Raw genomic sequence first — 6,133 nt, 5'->3', positions numbered from 1 at the left:
TTGTTAGGTTTTAGTATTGTCAGTGCCTGTCCGCATATCATTAACAATAATAATGCCTTTGCTTGTACTGTGATAGCTGGGCTTGGAACATTAGGATTTTTTTCAAGGATAAAAATCAATTTAATCACTTTAATTTCTTTAATTTCATCTTTAATAAAGATGCCCAGGCTCAAGGCTCAATTAATTTAGCTAAATGTGAGTATGGATGGTACAGTGTAAATTATATCCTGCTGCTTATTTTTGAATATCTTTAGGTATTCAACTACAACTGAAATTCAGATTCAAATCTCATTTACTTTTGATATTCAAATAAACTATTAAAATTAAATTGCTCATTTTATGATAACAAATGGACTGTTGGATCAATTTTGGTGATGGATTTCCTGCCTGTATATATAGTGTTTCACCCTTCATTGCTGTGGTTGTAATCCAAGTGTATGAGCAATCTCCAGAAGGTATCATAGAAAGGAAAACTCTCCTATTCCATTGTAAAGACCATTTATTATGAAAATTAAGAACAAAAATAATACCTGACATAATTGTTACTGATAGTGCAATGTTATTATTGACATGTTTAGCAGGTAAACTCCCACTTAAAGAACTTCCATTGTCTTCTTGCAGACAGATTTGCCGTTTTTTATAGTGTAAGGTTCCAAGAGACTGCCATTTTGGGATTATACTGAGAAATGAGGCAGAAACCGAGAGCCTCTGAGTGATAACCAGTTATCATTTGCGTGCTAAAGCTCGCCTTTTCACACGGTCACGCAAAGCAATGAATGTGACGGAGCTGCAGAAATTATACAGGACAGTAGGTCTGATCAGGGAAATTAGCTGAGTCACCCTCTGTGCTTTCACACCCAGAGATGACGTGAGTGTATAATAACCATTGTCATGCAACACCTCAGATTCCCATAGATACACTTCAAAGAAAAAGAAAACTTTGTATTTGAGGAATATTATTTAAACATTAAAACAAATGAGACCATTAAACAAGAACGCATAACAAGAATGCTTTAAAGTGTTTACTTTTAAAAAAAAAATCTTGTGTTGTTTGATACACAATGCATTTTAACATGAGGAACCAAAACTTGTAATCTGTCAACACAACAGGAGTTTATGGTCATTTTTATCACTGTGTAACATATTCATTTTTAATGATCTCAAACTCTGGGTTAAAATATGTAAAATTCAGATCACTGAAGATCCTCATGAAATTAAATATTCCTTTGTGAAGAACAGTACTGGCAGTTTATCATGGGTATGTATGTTTCTTTTGATGGCTTTTAAGAGATACCTTCCATTCTGAAATGTATAAAATGAGTATGAGTCCATCAGTTACCAAAAGTATGGTAAACACTGGTTGTATTTTCCCACTAAAGCTGTAGCTCATGACCTAGAAAAGATACTGAGACATCAGAAAAGAGTACCAACCAATAGGGCAGCAATGTGTTAAATGGGTAGTTTTACATTGGGTGTGTTATTCACCTGACCTTTGAATTGCAATTAAAGAGGCACTCTACTAAAATTACTCTCATTTGATGTAATTTCAAATCTGTTTAAATGTCAGTGTACAATGTCCTTTCATGTCTAAAATCATTTCGAGCAACCACAAGTTGTTACTCCTCAGGGTGTCTTTGTGGCTTGGCACCAAGTTGTCTATAGCAGTGTGTTAGAGAGTAAAGGGAGATTTTTGAAACCTACATAAGGCTAATTAATTTGTGAGAACAGTGAATAAACAATTCAAAATCAATAAATTTACTGTGAGGTTGTCACACTTTTATTATTTAGTTAGCATTCTTATTCCCCTGTTTATTATTTCACCTAGTCCCAAATTTAGTTCCACCTCTTGGCCCTCTGCAAGACTGGCACTGTATAGCTGCACTGTGCAATTCCTGAGAATTTCAGGAGAGCCTGTTCCTGAGATGGATCTCCACAAGTCCACACCTGAATGTTCAAGACTATCCCACTGCTTCAGATATTTAAACAACAGACAGCCCCTGTTTTGATAACGAGGAACAAATGCCCCAGGATTTCTGTGTGGGTCATCAGTGATTCCACAATAAAGTAAATCTAAATCAAGGAAACTAAGACAACACTGAATTAAGCACTGCAGATCTCAGCACTTTGCCTAGCAAGGACATGTTTTAAAGAAGACATGAACCCCAAATTGCAGGAGAAGACTATTTTTTACCATCTTGACGCAGTTCAAGTTGAGAACTCCTGCGGCTGCAGCAGTTGCCAGTTGCTACCAGGCCTACTGCCCACCCCGCACAATGGAGGGCCACAAATTGCAAGGCAACCGTGCTCTAGTTGCTGCAGCTGGGCTCAACTGAGTACACTCTCTTCCCCATGTTAATAGTGCCCCATGTTGTCAGCTTGTTTGCTTTTCAAAGTAACCCATATAAATCCATGTGGCAGCAAAAAAAAAAAAAAAATTCAGAGAAAGGGTACAAATCTATCATCATTCCAGTTAGTGAATATATGAAACACACAAGTTTAGTAATTAGCAAACACTGAAACCTTTCTCTTGACTCTAGGTTGGGGGTTAGTGTTGGGAAGTGTGCGTAGGGGTGGTAATGTGACGATCTGCATCAGAGACATACAATTTCAACAACCTGATAGGCATTAAAACAAACATCCAGTTCTCATGGCACCAACATAACCAGTGTAGTTTGTAGTTTTCAGATGTATTGTACAATTTCTGACAATCAATCAGTCTCTTGCACATAGACTCTTGACAAACCTGTGCACACACAGAAAGTCTCACTGCAAATGTCCATAACATAGGTATACAAATCACTGGGGAAATATAGGAGGGAGGCATTCTTCATACTGCCACAATCATTATACCTGTATTTAAAAATCAACATGGAAAATAGAGGTGAAAAGAGTCATCAAATTCAACAGACCATTATAATAATACATGTGATGTGAATGGATCACATTCACATCACTTGCTTTCTGTCTTAATGATTCAGTCATCTCTGATTTTCCATGGATCTATTTTGTTACACTTTAATTATACTTGACATCTGCATGAAATAAGTTTTTGCACTTGAGTGGCATTTGTGATTTCATCTGAATATCACTCATCGTTTATAATGATTGAATTCAGAAACTGATTGTGTTCTTAAAAATCAAAACTATTCCCCTTATTCAATTTTAATTTGAATATAAATAACAATATTCTGACACTTCAGCACAGTTCATATCTGCACAGTATATATGAAATGTGAATGAGGATAGAGGGTTGGACAAAGATGGTTTTAAATTATTATTAATTTAAACATAATAATATTAATTGAAACATAATTGTTAGCTATGTGAATCTGTCTTACAAAGAATGCAAAATGGCATTCCAACTGAGTCTACCTACATTTCAAAAGTCTGTATTCAGTCGAAAATTATCGTTTGGTGTCATCTGCTGTTCAGGCAAAAAAACAACCCACCAAGATTCAGAGAAAGGAGAAACATGGAAATTTACTGGCTCCACTGTTAGTGACAAAGCAGCTCCCCCTTCCGTTTGCCTTTCATATCAATCCCTCTCGAGCTTCAAGAGAGAAAACTATTTTTAGCGGTAAGCTGTGGACAGAACATATTTTACAGAACAATCAACTGCTCAATGGAGGACCAAAAACCCTAAAATGAATGACTTTTTAATTTTTATTTAACCTTTATTTCACCGGGTTTGTCCCATTAAGATTAAAATCTCTTTTACAAGAGAAACCTGGCCAAGAAAAGCAGCACACCAAGTTTCAGACAAAACAAAAATTACATAAGCATTAAAAATACACAAAAAGACAAAGGACAAGTAGAAAGTGCAAAGTGCTACAAGTGCAAAAGCAATCAATTTTCAGCTAAAAACATTTGCAATTCCCAATAGACTCTGTTTCCCAACACAATCATATTCCCACCATTCCCAATGATAATAGCATTGCAAAATTCAGAGTAAAATAATGCATATAACAAGGCAGCATTTACCTGCCAGTTTATCCACAAGATTTGTTTAGCTTATTGCTCAGTGTTTTGGGAGCTTAGAAATGACAACACTGCTCAACAATACAGATGGAAGTTGTAAGTTGGATATCTGTGGCTAGGCCCCACAAATGAACAAATTTCACTCTAAACAGATGGTGTCATTTTGGTGCCAGTTGTGTTTAGTATATAAGCAAAGATCACAGGGATATCACAAAGATCACAGGGGTATCACAGGACACACCTTTTATGCTGTAATCACAATTACACTTTACTCATGAGAAAAAAGCAGCATTATAAAATATAGTTACACCAATGAACCATACTGAGATGAACACCATAATAACAATGGGATTGGATTTGGGATATGTCTGAGGGATAGATTGTAATGATAATGATGTCTTGCACTTCCATAAGGCTTTACAAGGAGAGGAGCATCATCCTGCCTACCCAAGATAAGCACATGGCACTAACCAGTGAAAACCTTGACAGGAGGTATTGTGAAGTGAAATACCTTTCAGAAGCTGTGTGCAAATATTACATTACATTACATTACATGCATTTAGCAGATGCTCTTATCCAGAGCAACGTCCATCTCAATAGAACATAAGTGTATCCGTTCAAATTTAAACTAGCAACAGTGTCAGACCAGACTAAAAAAACTCCCAGACCAGTGAGTGTGAGCTTAATGATATTCAACATGTTAACTTGTGCAATCTGACAGAAGTCAAGTATACTACTATACAACAGTCCCTAGAACACAGAATCAAAAAAACATCACAATACTACACATAAAATAAAACATTAGAGGTAGCAGGTGTTAGGGGGTGGGGATTGAAGTGGGACTGAGATGCAGTTTGAAGAGGTGGGTCAGTCTGCATCAAAAGATGGCCAGTGATTCTGCTGTTCTAACCTCCGTGGGGAGTTCGTTCCACCACTGAGAAACCAGTACAGACAGGGATCATGTCTGAAAAGAATGAACCTGTCGGGTTGGGACAGTCAGTTGCCCCATAGTTTCAGAGCACAGTCATCTTGACAGAACATAGGGTTTGAAGAGGGATTATAGGTATGAGGGGGTGGTCCTATTCACTGTCTTGGTGGTAAGGCTCTAAGCTGAAGAAAAGCACCTCAGTTTTAGCCAGGTTCAGTTTCAGGCAGTGGTCCACTATCCACTGTGAAATGTCTTTCAGGCAAGCTGAGATATGTGCCGAAACCTGTGTGTCAGTTGGCAGAAACGACAGGAAGAGTTGCATGTCATCCACATAGAAGTGGTAAGAAAAGCCATAGGAGGAGGTAACAGGGCTGAGAGATTACATGTACATAGAGAAGGGGAGGGGACAGAGTACAGAGCCTTGAGGGACACTCATAGACAGGCTGCAGGGTCTAAACAACCCACTGTTCCAGGACACCCTGAAGGATCCTCCAGAGAGGTAGGATTCAATCCAAAGGAGAGTGGTGTCAGCGATCTCCAACGTAGCCAGGGTGGAAAGAAGTAGAGTGTGGTCCACTGTGTCAACGGCTGCAGAAGATTCAAGACTGAGGAGTGGGAGGAAGCTCTGGGTGATTGAAGAGCCTCAGAAATGGAGAATAGGGCAGTCTCTGGGAAATGACCAGGCCTGAAGCCAGACCAAAAAAGGAAGAGAAGGTTATTCCAGGAGAAAAAGGGGGATAGCTAGTTAGCTACAGCTTGTTCAAGTGTTTTAGACAGAAAGGGAAGAGAGAGAGACCAGCCCATAGTTTTGGACATCAGATGGGTCTAGAGTTCTTTTCTTCAGCAGGGGTCTGACTCACTCCTCTTTGAAGGCTGTCGGCATACTGCCCATGGAGAGTGATAGATTCAGTAGACCGGTGATGAATGGAAGAAGAGTGGGAGCGACAGTCTGCAGGAGAGGTGAAGGAATGGGATCCCGGGCACATGTTGATGTGATGTGATGTAAGCAGGTGAGCAACATCAGCATCTCAAAGAGGGCAGAATTTACAGAGAGGAGGGGTGGCAAGTTGGGGGGGAAGAAGTGAGAGATGAGGGCTGTGGGGACTGGAGGGAGCTGTGAATGCTTACAATCTCTAGGTTGAAATGATCTGCAAAGTCATCTGCCGAGAGATCAAAGGGGTGGGGGAGCCGGAGAATTGAGGAGAGATGAGAAAGTAGAAAAAAGTC

Source organism: Megalops cyprinoides, chromosome 1, assembly GCF_013368585.1.
Source record: "Megalops cyprinoides isolate fMegCyp1 chromosome 1, fMegCyp1.pri, whole genome shotgun sequence".
NCBI lineage: Eukaryota > Metazoa > Chordata > Actinopteri > Elopiformes > Megalopidae > Megalops > Megalops cyprinoides.
The sequence above is the reverse complement of the archived record's forward strand: the minus strand, read 5'-3'. Positions refer to the sequence as shown.